The sequence below is a fragment of the Camellia sinensis genome, chromosome 11 (assembly GCF_055761805.1).
Source record: "Camellia sinensis isolate YWXY chromosome 11, ASM5576180v1, whole genome shotgun sequence".
NCBI classification, from domain to species: Eukaryota; Viridiplantae; Streptophyta; class Magnoliopsida; order Ericales; family Theaceae; genus Camellia; species Camellia sinensis.
This window is the reverse complement of record NC_138971.1, coordinates 2,764,774-2,782,314: the sequence shown is the minus strand read 5'-3', so window position 1 is coordinate 2,782,314 and position 17,541 is coordinate 2,764,774.

The following is a 17,541-nucleotide window of genomic DNA, read 5'->3' as shown; positions in this document are numbered from 1 at the left end:
GGGTTTCGGTACCATTTCTTGCGCATTACGGTTCGAACACTCGAACACCTATACGGATTCTCCTACACAGTGGCAGATATGTAAATACGGGGTTTACATACCATTTCTTGCGCATTACGGTTCGAACACTCGAACACCTATGCGGATTCTCCTGCACAGTGGCAGATATGTAAATACGGGGTTTACATACCATTTCTTGCGCATTACGGTTCGAACACTCGAACACCTATGCGGATTCTCCTGCACAGTGGCAGATATGTAAATACGGGGTTTCCGTACCATTTCTTGCGCATTACGGTTCGAACACTCGAACACCTATACGGATTCTCCTGCACAGTGGCAGATATGTAAATACGGGGTTTACATACCATTTCTTGCGCATTACGGTTCGAACACTCGAACACCTATGCGGATTCTCCTGCACAGAGGCAGATATGTAAATACGGAGTTTCGGTACCATTTCTTGCGCATTACGGTTCGAACACTCGAACACCTATACGGATTCTCCTGCACAGGGGCAGATATGTAAATACGGGGTTTCGGTACCATTTCTTGCGCATTGCGGGTCGAAGACTCGAACACCTATACGGATTCTCCTGCACAGTGGCAGATATGTAAATACGGGGTTTCGGTACCATTTCTTGCGCATTACGGTTCGAACACTCGAACACCTATACGGGTTCTCCTGCACAGTGGCAGATTTGTAAATACGGGGTTTCGGTACCATTTCTTGCGCATTACGGTTCGAACACTCGAACACCTATACGGATTCTCCTGCACAGTGGCAGATATGTAAATACGAGGTTTACATACCATTTCTTGCGCAATACGGTTCGAACACTCGAACACCTATGCAGATTCTCCTGCACAGTGGCAGATATGTAAATACGGGGTTTACATACCATTTCTTGCGCAATACGGTTCGAACACTCGAGCACCTATTCGGATTCTCCTGCACAGTGGCAGATTAGTAAATACGGGGTTTCGGTACCATTTCTTGCGCATTACGGTTCGAACACTCGAACACCTATACGGATTCTCCTGCACAGTGGCAGATATGAAAATACGGGGATTACATACCATTTCTTGCGCAATACGGTTCGAACACTCGAACACCTATGCGGATTCTCCTGCACAGTGGCAGATATGTAAATACGGGGTTTCGGTACCATTTCTTGCGCATTACGGTTCGAACACTCGAACACCTATCCGGATTCTCCTGCACAGTGGCAGATATGTAAATACGGGGTTTCGGTACCATTTCTTGCGCATTACGGTTCGAACACTCGAACACCTATACGGATTCTCCTGCACAGTGGCAGATTTGTAAATACGGGGTTTCGGTACCATTTCTTGCGCATTACGGTTCGAACACTCGAACACCTATACGGATTCTCCTGCACAGTGGCAGATATGTAAATACGGGGTTTACATACCATTTCTTGCGCAATACGGTTCGAACACTCGAACACCTATGCGGATTCTCCTGCACAGTGGCAGATATGTAAATACGGGGTTTCCATACCATTTCTTGCGCATTACGGTTCGAACACTAGAACACCTATACGGATTCTCCTGCACAGTGGCAGATATGTGAATACTGGGTTTCGGTACCATTTCTTGCGCATTACGGTTCGAACACTCGAACACCTATACGGATTCTCCTGCACAGTGGCAGATATGTAAATACGCGGTTTACATACCATTTCTTGCGCATTACGGTTCGAACACTCGAACACCTATACAGATTCTCCTGCACAGTGGCAGATATGTAAATACGGGGTTTCCGTACCATTTCTTGCGCATTACGGTTCGAACATTCGAACACCTATACGGATTCTCCTGCACAGTGGCAGATATGTAAATACGGGGTTTACATACCATTTCTTGCGCATTACGGTTCGAACACTCGAACACCTATGCGGATTCTCCTGCACAGTGGCAGATATGTAAATACGGGGTTTCCGTACCATTTCTTGCGCATTACGGTTCGAACACTCGAACACCTATACGGATTCTCCTGCACAGTGGCAGATATGTAAATACGGGGTTTACATACCATTTCTTGCGCATTACGGTTCGAACACTCGAACACCTATGCGGATTCTCCTGCAGAGAGGCAGATATGTAAATACGGAGTTTCGGTACCATTTCTTGCGCATTACGGTTCGAACACTCGAACACCTATACGGATTCTCCTGCACAGTGGCAGATATGTAAATACGGGGTTTCCGTACCATTTCTTGCGCATTACGGTTCGAACACTCGAACACCTATACGGATTCTCCTGCACAGTGGCCGATATGTAAATATGGGGTTTCCATACCATTTCTTGCGCATTACGGTTCGAACACTCGAACACCAATACGGATTCTCCTGCACAGTGGCAGATATGTAAATATGGGGTTTACATACCATTTCTTGCGCAATACGGTTCGAACACTCGAACACCTATGCGGATTCTCTTGCACAGTGGCAGATATGTAAATACGGGGTTTCGGTACCATTTCTTGCGCATTACGGTTCGAACACTCGAACACCTATGCGGATTCTCCTGCACAGAGGCAGATATGTAAATACGGAGTTTCGGTACCATTTCTTGCGCATTACGGTTCGAACACTCGAACACCTATACGGATTCTCCTGCACAGTGGCAGATATGTAAATACGGGGTTTCGGTACCATTTCTTGCGCATTACGGTTCGAACACTCGAACACCTATCCGGATTCTCCTGCACAGTGGCAGATATGTAAATACGGGGTTTCGGTACCATTTCTTGCGCATTACGGTTCGAACACTCGAACACCTATACGGATTCTCCTGCACAGTGGCAGATTTGTAAATACGGGGTTTCGGTACCGTTTCTTGCGCATTACGGTTGGAACACTCGAACACCTACACGGATTCTCCTGCACAGTGGCAGATATGTAAATACGGGGTTTACACACCATTTCTTGCGCATTACGGTTCGAACACTCGAACACCTATGCGGATTCTCCTGCACAGTGGCAGATATTTAAATACGGGGTTTCCGTGCCATTTCTTGCGCATTACGGTTTGAACACTCGAACACCTATACGGATTCACCTGCACAGTGGCAGATATGTAAATACGGGGTTTCGGTACCATTTCTTGCGCATTGCGGGTCGAAGACTCGAACACCTATACTGATTCTCCTGCACAGTGGCAGATATGTAAATACGGGGTTTACATACCATTTCTTGCGCATTACGGTTCGAACACTCGAACACCTATGCGGATTCTCCTGCACAGTGGCAGATATGTAAATACGGGGTTTCGGTATCATTTCTTGCGCATTACGGTTCGAACACTCGAACACCTATACGGATTCTCCTGCACAGTGGCAGATATGTAAATACGGGGTTTACATACCATTTCTTGCGCAATACGGTTCGAGCACTCGAACACCTATGCGGATTCTCCTGCACAGTGGCAGATATGTAAATACGGGGTTTCGGTACCATTTCTTGCGCATTACAGTTCGAACACTCGAACACCTATGCGGATTCTCCTGCACAGTGGCAGATATGTAAATACGGGGTTTACATACCATTTCTTGCGCAATACGGTTCGAGCACTCGAACACCTATGCGGATTCTCCTGCACAGTGGCAGAAATGTAAATACGGGGTTTCGGTACCATTTCTTGCGCATTACGGTTCGAACACTCGAACACCTATACGGATTCTCCTGCACAGTGGCAGATATGTAAATACGGGGTTTCGGTACCATTTCTTGCGCATTACGGTTCGAACACTCGAACATCTATACGGATTCTCCTAAACAGTGGCAGATATGAAAATACGGGGTTTCGGTACCATTTCTTGCGCATTACGGTTCGAACACTCAAACACCTATACGGATTCTCCTGCACAGTGGCAGATATGTAAATTCGGGGTATACATACCATTTCTTGCGCATTACGGTTCGAACACTCGAACACCTATGCGGATTCTCCTGCACAGTGGCAGAAATGTAAATACGGGGTTTCGGTACCATTTCTTGCGCATTACGGTTCGAACACTCGAACACCTATACGGATTATCCTGCACAGTGGCAGATATGTAAATACGGGGTTTCGGTACCATTTCTTGCGCATTACGGTTCGAACACTCGAACACCTATACGGATTCACCTCAACAGTGGTAGATATGTAAATACGGGGTTTCGGTACCATTTCTTGCGCATTACGGTTCGAACACTCGAACACCTATACGGATTCTCCTGCACAGTGGCAGATATGTAAATTCGGGGTTTACATACCATTTCTTGCGCATTACGGTTCGAACACTCGAACACCTATGCGGATTCTCCTGCACAGTGGCAGATATGTAAATACGGGGTTTACATACCATTTCTTGCGCATTACGGTTCGAACACTCGAACACCTATGCGGATTCTCCTGCACAGTGGCAGATATGTAAATACGGGGTTTCCGTACCATTTCTTGCGCATTACGGTTCGAACACTCGAACACCTATACGGATTCTCCTGCACAGTGGCAGATATGTAAATACGGGGTTTACATACCATTTCTTGCGCATTACGGTTCGAACACTCGAACACCTATGCGGATTCTCCTGCACAGAGGCAGATATGTAAATACGGAGTTTCGGTACCATTTCTTGCGCATTACGGTTCGAACACTCGAACACCTATACGGATTCTCCTGCACAGTGGCAGATATGTAAATACGGGGTTTCGGTACCATTTCTTGCGCATTACGGTTCGAACACTCGAACACCTATCCGGATTCTCCTACACAGCGGCAGATATGTAAATACGGGGTTTCGGTACCATTTCTTGCGCATTACGGTTCGAACACTCGAACACCTATACGGATTCTCCTGCACAGTGGCAGATATGTAAATACGGGGTTTCGGTACCATTTCTTGCGCATTACGGTTGGAACACTCGAACACCTACACGGATTCTCCTGCACAGTGGCAGATATGTAAATACGGGGTTTACATACCATTACTTGCGCATTACGGTTCGAACACTCGAACACCTATGCGGATTCTCCTGCACAGTGGCAGATATTTAAATACGGGGTTTCCGTGCCATTTCTTGCGCATTACGGTTTGAACACTCGAACACCTATACGGATTCACCTGCACAGTGGCAGATATGTAAATACGGGGTTTCGGTACCATTTCTTGCGCATTGCGGGTCGAAGACTCGAACACCTATACGGATTCTCCTGCACAGTGGCAGATATGTAAATACGGGGTTTCGGTACCATTTCTTGCGCATTACGGTTCGAACACTCGAACACCTATACGGATTCTCCTGCACAGTGGCAGATTTGTAAATACGGGGTTTCGGTACCATTTCTTGCGCATTACGGTTCGAACACTCGAACACCTATACTGATTCTCCTGCACAGTGGCAGATATGTAAATACGGGGTTTACATACCATTTCTTGCGCAATACGGTTCGAACACTCGAACACCTATGCGGATTCTCCTGCACAGTGGCAGATATGTAAATACGGGGTTTACATACCATTTCTTGCGCAATACGGTTCGAACACTCGAACACCTATTCGGATTCTCCTGCACAGTGGCAGATTTGTAAATACGGGGTTTCGGTACCATTTCTTGCGCATTACGGTTCGAACACTCGAACACCTATACGGATTCTCCTGCACAGTGGCAGATATGAAAATACGGGGATTACATACCATTTCTCGCGCAATACGGTTCGAACACTCGAACACCTATGCGGATTCTCCTGCACAGTGGCAGATATGTAAATACGGGGTTTCGGTACCATTTCTTGCGCATTACGGTTCGAACACTCGAACACCTATCCGGATTCTCCTGCACAGTGGCAGATATGTAAATACGGGGTTTCGGTACCATTTCTTGCGCATTACGGTTCGAACACTCGAACACCTATACGGATTCTCCTGCACAGTGGCAGATTTGTAAATACGGGGTTTCGGTACCATTTCTTGCGCATTACGGTTCGAACACTCGAACACCTATACGGATTCTCCTGCACAGTGGCAGATATGTAAATACGGGGTTTACATACCATTTCTTGCGCAATACGGTTCGAACACTCGAACACCTATGCGGATTCTCCTGCACAGTGGCAGATATGTAAATACGGGGTTTCCATACCATTTCTTGCGCATTACGGTTCGAACACTGGAACACCTATACGGATTCTCCTGCACAGTGGCAGATATGTAAATACTGGGTTTCGGTACCATTTCTTGTGCATTACGGTTCGAACACTCGAACACCTATACGGATTCTCCTGCACAGTGGCAGATATGTAAATACGGGGTTTACATACCATTTCTTGCGCATTACGGTTCGAACACTCGAACACCTATACAGATTCTCCTGCACAGTGGCAGATATGTAAATACGGGGTTTCCGTACCATTTCTTGCGCATTACGGTTCGAACATTCGAACACCTATACGGATTCTCCTGCACAGTGGCAGATATGTAAATACGGGGTTTCCATACCATTTCTTGCGCATTACGATTCGAACACTAGAACACCTATACGGATTCTCCTGCACAGTGGCAGATATGTAAATACTGGGTTTCGGTACCATTTCTTGCGCATTACGGTTCGAACACTCGAACACCTATACGGATACTCCTGCACAGTGGCAGATATGTAAATACGGGGTTTACATACCATTTCTTGCGCATTACGGTTCGAACACTCGAACACCTATGCGGATTCTCCTGCACAGTGGCAGATATGTAAATACGGGGTTTCCGTACCATTTCTTGCGCATTACGGTTCGAACACTCGAACACCTATACGGATTCTCCTGCACAGTGGCAGATATGTAAATACGGGGTTTACATACCATTTCTTGCGCATTACGGTTCGAACACTCGAACACCTATGCGGATTCTCCTGCACAGAGGCAGATATGTAAATACGGAGTTTCGGTACCATTTCTTGCGCATTACGGTTCGAACACTCGAACACCTATACGGATTCTCCTGCACAGTGGCAGATATGTAAATACGGGGTTTCGGTACCATTTCTTGCGCATTACGGTTCGAACACTCGAACACCTATCCGGATTCTCCTGCACAGTGGCAGATATGTAAATACGGGGTTTCGGTACCATTTCTTGCGCATTACGGTTCGAACACTCGAACACCTATACGGATTCTCCTGCACAGTGGCAGATATGTAAATACGGGGTTTCGGTACCTTTTCTTGCGCATTACGGTTGGAACACTCGAACACCTACACGGATTCTCCTGCACAGTGGCAGATATGTAAATACGGGGTTTACATACCATTTCTTGCGCATTACGGTTCGAACACTCGAACACCTATGCGGATTCTCCTGCACAGTGGCAGATATTTAAATACGGGGTTTCCGTGCCATTTCTTGCGCATTACGGTTTGAACACTCGAACACCTATACGGATTCACCTGCACAGTGGCAGATATGTAAATACGGGGTTTCGGTACCATTTCTTGCGCATTGCGGGTCGAAGACTCGAACACCTATACGGATTCTCCTGCACAGTGGCAGATATGTAAATACGGGGTTTACATACCATTTCTTGCGCATTACGGTTCGAACACTCGAACACCTATGCGGATTCTCCTGCACAGTGGCAGATATGTAAATACGGGGTTTCGGTATCATTTCTTACGCATTACGGTTCGAACACTCGAACACCTATACGGATTCTCCTGCACAGTGGCAGATATGTAAATTCGGGGTTTACATACCATTTTTTGCGCATTACGGTTCGAACACTCGAACACCTATGCGGATTCTCCTGCACAGTGGCAGATATGTAAATACGGGGTTTACATACCATTTCTTGCGCATTACGGTTCGAACACTCGAACACCTATGCGGATTCTCCTGCACAGAGGCAGATATGTAAATACGGAGTTTCGGTACCATTTCTTGCGCATTACGGTTCGAACACTCGAACACCTATACGGATTCTCCTGCACAGTGGCAGATATGTAAATACGGGGTTTTGGTACCATTTCTTGCGCATTACGGTTCGAACACTCGAACACCTATCCGGATTCTCCTGCACAGTGGCAGATATGTAAATACGGGGTTTCGGTACCATTTCTTGCGCATTACGGTTGGAACACTCGAACACCTACACGGATTCTCCTGCACAGTGGCAGATATGTAAATACGGGGTTTACATACCATTTCTTGCGCATTACGGTTCGAACACTCGAACACCTATGCGGATTCTCCTGCACAGTGGCAGATATTTAAATACGGGGTTTCCGTGCCATTTCTTGCGCATTACGGTTTGAACACTCGAACACCTATACGGATTCACCTGCACAGTGGCAGATATGTAAATACGGGGTTTCGGTACCATTTCTTGCGCATTGCGGGTCGAAGACTCGAACACCTATACGGATTCTCCTGCACAGTGGTAGATATGTAAATACGGGGTTTCGGTACCATTTCTTGCGCATTACGGTTCGAACACTCGAACACCTATACGGATTCTCCTGCACAGTGGCAGATTTGTAAATACGGGGTTTCGGTACCATTTATTGCGCATTACGGTTCGAACACTCTAACACCTATACGGATTCTCCTGCACAGTGGCAGATATGTAAATACGGGGTTTACATACCATTTCTTGCGCAATACGGTTCGAACACTCGAACACCTATGGGGATTCTCCTGCACAGTGGCAGATATGTAAATACGGGGTTTACATACCATTTCTTGCGCAATACGGTTCGAACACTCGAACACCTATTCGGATTCTCCTGCACAGTGGCAGATTTGTAAATACGGGGTTTCGGTACCATTTCTTGCGCATTACGGTTCGAACACTCGAACACCTATACGGATTCTCCTGCACAGTGGCAGATATGAAAATACGAGGATTACATACCATTTCTCGCGCAATACGGTTCGAACACTCGAACACCTATGCGGATTCTCCTGCACAGTGGCAGATATGTAAATACGGGATTTCGGTACCATTTCTTGCGCATTACGGTTCGAACACTCGAACACCTATCCGGATTCTCCTGCACAGTGGCAGATATGTAAATACGGGGTTTCGGTACCATTTCTTGCGCATTACGGTTCGAACACTCGAACACCTATACGGATTCTCCTGCACAGTGGCAGATTTGTTAATACGGGGTTTCGGTACCATTTCTTGCGTATTACGGTTCGAACACTCGAACACCTATACGGATTCTCCTGCACAGTGGCTGATATGTAAATACGGGGTTTACATACCATTTCTTGCGCAATACGGTTCGAACACTCGAACACCTATGCGGATTCTCCTGCACAGTGGCAGATATGTAAATACGGGGTTTCCATACCATTTCTTGCGCATTACGGTTAGAACCCTAGAACACCTATACGGATTCTCCTCCACAGTGGCAGATATGTAAATACTGGGTTTCGGTACCATTTCTTGCGCATTACGGTTCGAACACTCGAACACCTATACGGATTCTCCTGCACAGTGGCAGATATGTAAATACGGGGTTTACATACCATTTCTTGCGCATTACGGTTCGAACACTCGAACACCTATACAGATTCTCCTGCACAGTGGCAGATATGTAAATACGGGGTTTCCGCACCATTTCTTGCGCATTACTGTTCGAACATTCGAACACCTATACGGATTCTCCTGCACAGTGGCAGATATGTAAATACGGGGTTTCCATACCATTTCTTGCGCATTACGGTTCGAACACTAGAACACCTATACGGATTCTCTTGCACAGTGGCAGATATGTAAATACGGGGTTTCGGTACCATTTCTTGCGCATTACGGTTCGAACACTCGAACACCTATGCGGATTCTCCTGCACAGTGGCAGATATGTAAATACGGGGTTTCGGTATCATTTCTTACGCATTACGGTTCGAACACTCGAACACCTATACGGATTCTCCTGCACAGTGGCAGATATGTAAATTCGGGGTTTACATACCATTTTTTGCGCATTACGGTTCGAACACTCGAACACCTATGCGGATTCTCCTGCACAGTGGCAGATATGTAAATACGGGGTTTACATACCATTTCTTGCGCATTACGGTTCGAACACTCGAACACCTATGCGGATTCTCCTGCACAGAGGCAGATATGTAAATACGGAGTTTCGGTACCATTTCTTGCGCATTACGGTTCGAACACTCGAACACCTATACGGATTCTCCTGCACAGTGGCAGATATGTAAATACGGGGTTTTGGTACCATTTCTTGCGCATTACGGTTCGAACACTCGAACACCTATCCGGATTCTCCTGCACAGTGGCAGATATGTAAATACGGGGTTTCGGTACCATTTCTTGCGCATTACGGTTGGAACACTCGAACACCTACACGGATTCTCCTGCACAGTGGCAGATATGTAAATACGGGGTTTACATACCATTTCTTGCGCATTACGGTTCGAACACTCGAACACCTATGCGGATTCTCCTGCACAGTGGCAGATATTTAAATACGGGGTTTCCGTGCCATTTCTTGCGCATTACGGTTTGAACACTCGAACACCTATACGGATTCACCTGCACAGTGGCAGATATGTAAATACGGGGTTTCGGTACCATTTCTTGCGCATTGCGGGTCGAAGACTCGAACACCTATACGGATTCTCCTGCACAGTGGTAGATATGTAAATACGGGGTTTCGGTACCATTTCTTGCGCATTACGGTTCGAACACTCGAACACCTATACGGATTCTCCTGCACAGTGGCAGATTTGTAAATACGGGGTTTCGGTACCATTTATTGCGCATTACGGTTCGAACACTCTAACACCTATACGGATTCTCCTGCACAGTGGCAGATATGTAAATACGGGGTTTACATACCATTTCTTGCGCAATACGGTTCGAACACTCGAACACCTATGGGGATTCTCCTGCACAGTGGCAGATATGTAAATACGGGGTTTACATACCATTTCTTGCGCAATACGGTTCGAACACTCGAACACCTATTCGGATTCTCCTGCACAGTGGCAGATTTGTAAATACGGGGTTTCGGTACCATTTCTTGCGCATTACGGTTCGAACACTCGAACACCTATACGGATTCTCCTGCACAGTGGCAGATATGAAAATACGAGGATTACATACCATTTCTCGCGCAATACGGTTCGAACACTCGAACACCTATGCGGATTCTCCTGCACAGTGGCAGATATGTAAATACGGGATTTCGGTACCATTTCTTGCGCATTACGGTTCGAACACTCGAACACCTATCCGGATTCTCCTGCACAGTGGCAGATATGTAAATACGGGGTTTCGGTACCATTTCTTGCGCATTACGGTTCGAACACTCGAACACCTATACGGATTCTCCTGCACAGTGGCAGATTTGTTAATACGGGGTTTCGGTACCATTTCTTGCGTATTACGGTTCGAACACTCGAACACCTATACGGATTCTCCTGCACAGTGGCTGATATGTAAATACGGGGTTTACATACCATTTCTTGCGCAATACGGTTCGAACACTCGAACACCTATGCGGATTCTCCTGCACAGTGGCAGATATGTAAATACGGGGTTTCCATACCATTTCTTGCGCATTACGGTTAGAACCCTAGAACACCTATACGGATTCTCCTCCACAGTGGCAGATATGTAAATACTGGGTTTCGGTACCATTTCTTGCGCATTACGGTTCGAACACTCGAACACCTATACGGATTCTCCTGCACAGTGGCAGATATGTAAATACGGGGTTTACATACCATTTCTTGCGCATTACGGTTCGAACACTCGAACACCTATACAGATTCTCCTGCACAGTGGCAGATATGTAAATACGGGGTTTCCGCACCATTTCTTGCGCATTACTGTTCGAACATTCGAACACCTATACGGATTCTCCTGCACAGTGGCAGATATGTAAATACGGGGTTTCCATACCATTTCTTGCGCATTACGGTTCGAACACTAGAACACCTATACGGATTCTCTTGCACAGTGGCAGATATGTAAATACGGGGTTTCGGTACCATTTCTTGCGCATTACGGTTCGAACACTCGAACACCTATACGGATACTCCTGCACAGTGGCAGATATGTAAATACGGGGTTTACATACCATTTCTTGCGCATTACGGTTCGAACACTCGAACACCTATGCGGATTCTCCTGCATAGTGGCAGATATGTAAATACGGGGTTTCCGTACCATTTCTTGCCCATTACGGTTCGAACACTCGAACACCTATACGGATTCTCCTGCACAGTGGCAGATATGTAAATACGGGGTTTACATACCATTTCTTGCGCATTACGGTTCGAACACTCGAACACCTATGCGGATTCTCCTGCACAGAGGCAGATATGTAAATACGGAGTTTCGGTACCATTTCTTGCGCATTACGGTTCGAACACTCGAACACCTATACGGATTCTCCTGCACAGTGGCAGATATGTAAATACGGGGTTTCGGTACCATTTCTTGCGCATTACGGTTCGAACACTCGAACACCTATCCGGATTCTCCTGCACAGTGGCAGATATGTAAATACGGGGTTTCGGTACCATTTCTTGCGCATTACGGTTCGAACACTCGAACACCTATACGGATTCTCCTGCACAGTGGCAGATATGTAAATACGGGGTTTCGGTACCATTTCTTGCGCATTACGGTTGGAACACTCGAACACCTACACGGATTCTCCTGCACAGTGGCAGATATGTAAATACGGGGTTTACATACCATTTCTTGCGCATTACGGTTCGAACACTCGAACACCTATGCGGATTCTCCTGCACAGTGGCAGATATTTAAATACGGGGTTTCCGTGCCATTTCTTGCGCATTACGGTTTGAACACTCGAACACCTATACGGATTCACCTGCACAGTGGCAGATATGTAAATACGGGGTTTCGGTACCATTTCTTGCGCATTGCGGGTCGAAGACTCGAACACCTATACGGATTCTCCTGCACAGTGGTAGATATGTAAATACGGGGTTTCGGTACCATTTCTTGCGCATTACGGTTCGAACACTCGAACACCTATACGGATTCTCCTGCACAGTGGCAGATTTGTAAATACGGGGTTTCGGTACCATTTATTGCGCATTACGGTTCGAACACTCTAACACCTATACGGATTCTCCTGCACAGTGGCAGATATGTAAATACGGGGTTTACATACCATTTCTTGCGCAATACGGTTCGAACACTCGAACACCTATGGGGATTCTCCTGCACAGTGGCAGATATGTAAATACGGGGTTTACATACCATTTCTTGCGCAATACGGTTCGAACACTCGAACACCTATTCGGATTCTCCTGCACAGTGGCAGATTTGTAAATACGGGGTTTCGGTACCATTTCTTGCGCATTACGGTTCGAACACTCGAACACCTATACGGATTCTCCTGCACAGTGGCAGATATGAAAATACGAGGATTACATACCATTTCTCGCGCAATACGGTTCGAACACTCGAACACCTATGCGGATTCTCCTGCACAGTGGCAGATATGTAAATACGGGATTTCGGTACCATTTCTTGCGCATTACGGTTCGAACACTCGAACACCTATCCGGATTCTCCTGCACAGTGGCAGATATGTAAATACGGGGTTTCGGTACCATTTCTTGCGCATTACGGTTCGAACACTCGAACACCTATACGGATTCTCCTGCACAGTGGCAGATTTGTTAATACGGGGTTTCGGTACCATTTCTTGCGTATTACGGTTCGAACACTCGAACACCTATACGGATTCTCCTGCACAGTGGCTGATATGTAAATACGGGGTTTACATACCATTTCTTGCGCAATACGGTTCGAACACTCGAACACCTATGCGGATTCTCCTGCACAGTGGCAGATATGTAAATACGGGGTTTCCATACCATTTCTTGCGCATTACGGTTAGAACCCTAGAACACCTATACGGATTCTCCTGCACAGTGGCAGATATGTAAATACTGGGTTTCGGTACCATTTCTTGCGCATTACGGTTCGAACACTCGAACACCTATACGGATTCTCCTGCACAGTGGCAGATATGTAAATACGGGGTTTACATACCATTTCTTGCGCATTACGGTTCGAACACTCGAACACCTATACAGATTCTCCTGCACAGTGGCAGATATGTAAATACGGGGTTTCCGCACCATTTCTTGCGCATTACTGTTCGAACATTCGAACACCTATACGGATTCTCCTGCACAGTGGCAGATATGTAAATACGGGGTTTCCATACCATTTCTTGCGCATTACGGTTCGAACACTAGAACACCTATACGGATTCTCTTGCACAGTGGCAGATATGTAAATACGGGGTTTCGGTACCATTTCTTGCGCATTACGGTTCGAACACTCGAACACCTATACGGATACTCCTGCACAGTGGCAGATATGTAAATACGGGGTTTACATACCATTTCTTGCGCATTACGGTTCGAACACTCGAACACCTATGCGGATTCTCCTGCACAGTGGCAGATATGTAAATACGGGGTTTCCGTACCATTTCTTGCCCATTACGGTTCGAACACTCGAACACCTATACGGATTCTCCTGCACAGTGGCAGATATGTAAATACGGGGTTTACATACCATTTCTTGCGCATTACGGTTCGAACACTCGAACACCTATGCGGATTCTCCTGCACAGAGGCAGATATGTAAATACGGAGTTTCGGTACCATTTCTTGCGCATTACGGTTCGAACACTCGAACACCTATACGGATTCTCCTGCACAGTGGCAGATATGTAAATACGGGGTTTCGGTACCATTTCTTGCGCATTACGGTTCGAACACTCGAACACCTATCCGGATTCTCCTGCACAGTGGCAGATATGTAAATACGGGGTTTCGGTACCATTTCTTGCGCATTACGGTTCGAACACTCGAACACCTATACGGATTCTCCTGCACAGTGGCAGATATGTAAATACGGGGTTTCGGTACCATTTCTTGCGCATTACGGTTGGAACACTCGAACACCTACACGGATTCTCCTGCACAGTGGCAGATATGTAAATACGGGGTTTACATACCATTTCTTGCGCATTACGGTTCGAACACTCGAACACCTATGCGGATTCTCCTGCACAGTGGCAGATATTTAAATACGGGGTTTCCGTGCCATTTCTTGCGCATTACGGTTTGAACACTCGAACACCTATACGGATTCACCTGCACAGTGGCAGATATGTAAATACGGGGTTTCGGTACCATTTCTTGCGCATTGCGGGTCGAAGACTCGAACACCTATACGGATTCTCCTGCACAGTGGTAGATATGTAAATACGGGGTTTCGGTACCATTTCTTGCGCATTACGGTTCGAACACTCGAACACCTATACGGATTCTCCTGCACAGTGGCAGATTTGTAAATACGGGGTTTCGGTACCATTTATTGCGCATTACGGTTCGAACACTCTAACACCTATACGGATTCTCCTGCACAGTGGCAGATATGTAAATACGGGGTTTACATACCATTTCTTGCGCAATACGGTTCGAACACTCGAACACCTATGCGGATTCTCCTGCACAGTGGCAGATATGTAAATACGGGGTTTACATACCATTTCTTGCGCAATACGGTTCGAACACTCGAACACCTATTCGGATTCTCCTGCACAGTGGCAGATTTGTAAATACGGGGTTTCGGTACCATTTCTTGCGCATTACGGTTCGAACACTCGAACACCTATACGGATTCTCCTGCACAGTGGCAGATATGAAAATACGAGGATTACATACCATTTCTCGCGCAATACGGTTCGAACACTCGAACACCTATGCGGATTCTCCTGCACAGTGGCAGATATGTAAATACGGGGTTTCGGTACCATTTCTTGCGCATTACGGTTCGAACACTCGAACACCTATCCGGATTCTCCTGCACAGTGGCAGATATGTAAATACGGGGTTTCGGTACCATTTCTTGCGCATTACGGTTCGAACACTCGAACACCTATACGGATTCTCCTGCACAGTGGCAGATTTGTTAATACGGGGTTTCGGTACCATTTCTTGCGTATTACGGTTCGAACACTCGAACACCTATACGGATTCTCCTGCACAGTGGCAGATATGTAAATACGGGGTTTACATACCATTTCTTGCGCAATACGGTTCGAACACTCGAACACCTATGCGGATTCTCCTGCACAGTGGCAGATATGTAAATACGGGGTTTCCATACCATTTCTTGCGCATTACGGTTCGAACCCTAGAACACCTATACGGATTCTCCTGCACAGTGGCAGATATGTAAATACTGGGTTTCGGTACCATTTCTTGCGCATTACGGTTCGAACACTCGAACACCTATACGGATTCTCCTGCACAGTGGCAGATATGTAAATACGGGGTTTACATACCATTTCTTGCGCATTACGGTTCGAACACTCGAACACCTATACAGATTCTCCTGCACAGTGGCAGATATGTAAATACGGGGTTTCCGTACCATTTCTTGCGCATTACTGTTCGAACATTCGAACACCTATACGGATTCTCCTGCACAGTGGCAGATATGTAAATACGGGGTTTCCATACCATTTCTTGCGCATTACGGTTCGAACACTAGAACACCTATACGGATTCTCCTGCACAGTGGCAGATATGTAAATACGGGGTTTCGGTACCATTTCTTGCGCATTACGGTTCGAACACTCGAACACGTATACGGATACTCCTGCACAGTGGCAGATATGTAAATACGGGGTTTACATACCATTTCTTGCGCATTACGGTTCGAACACTCGAACACCTATGCGGATTCTCCTGCACAGTGGCAGATATGTAAATACGGGGTTTCCGTACCATTTCTTGCGCATTACGGTTCGAACACTCGAACACCTATACGGATTCTCCTGCACAGTGGCAGATATGTAAATACGGGGTTTACATACCATTTCTTGCGCATTACGGTTCGAACACTCGAACACCTATGCGGATTCTCCTGCACAGAGGCAGATATGTAAATACGGAGTTTCGGTACCATTTCTTGCGCATTACGGTTCGAACACTCGAACACCTATACGGATTCTCCTGCACAGTGGCAGATATGTAAATACGGGGTTTCGGTACCATTTCTTGCGCATTACGGTTCGAACACTCGAACACCTATCCGGATTCTCCTGCACAGTGGCAGATATGTAAATACGGGGTTTCGGTACCATTTCTTGCGCATTACGGTTCGAACACTCGAACACCTATACGGATTCTCCTGCACAGTGGCAGATATGTAAATACGGGGTTTCGGTACCGTTTCTTGCGCATTACGGTTGGAACACTCGAACACCTACACGGATTCTCCTGCATAGTGGCAGATATGTAAATACGGGGTTTACATACCATTTCTTGCGCATTACGGTTCGAACACTCGAACACCTATGCGGATTCTCCTGCACAGTGGCAGATATTTAAATACGGGGTTTCCGTGCCATTTCTTGCGCATTACGGTTTGAACACTCGAACACCTATACGGATTCACCTGCACAGTGGCAGATATGTAAATACGGGGTTTCG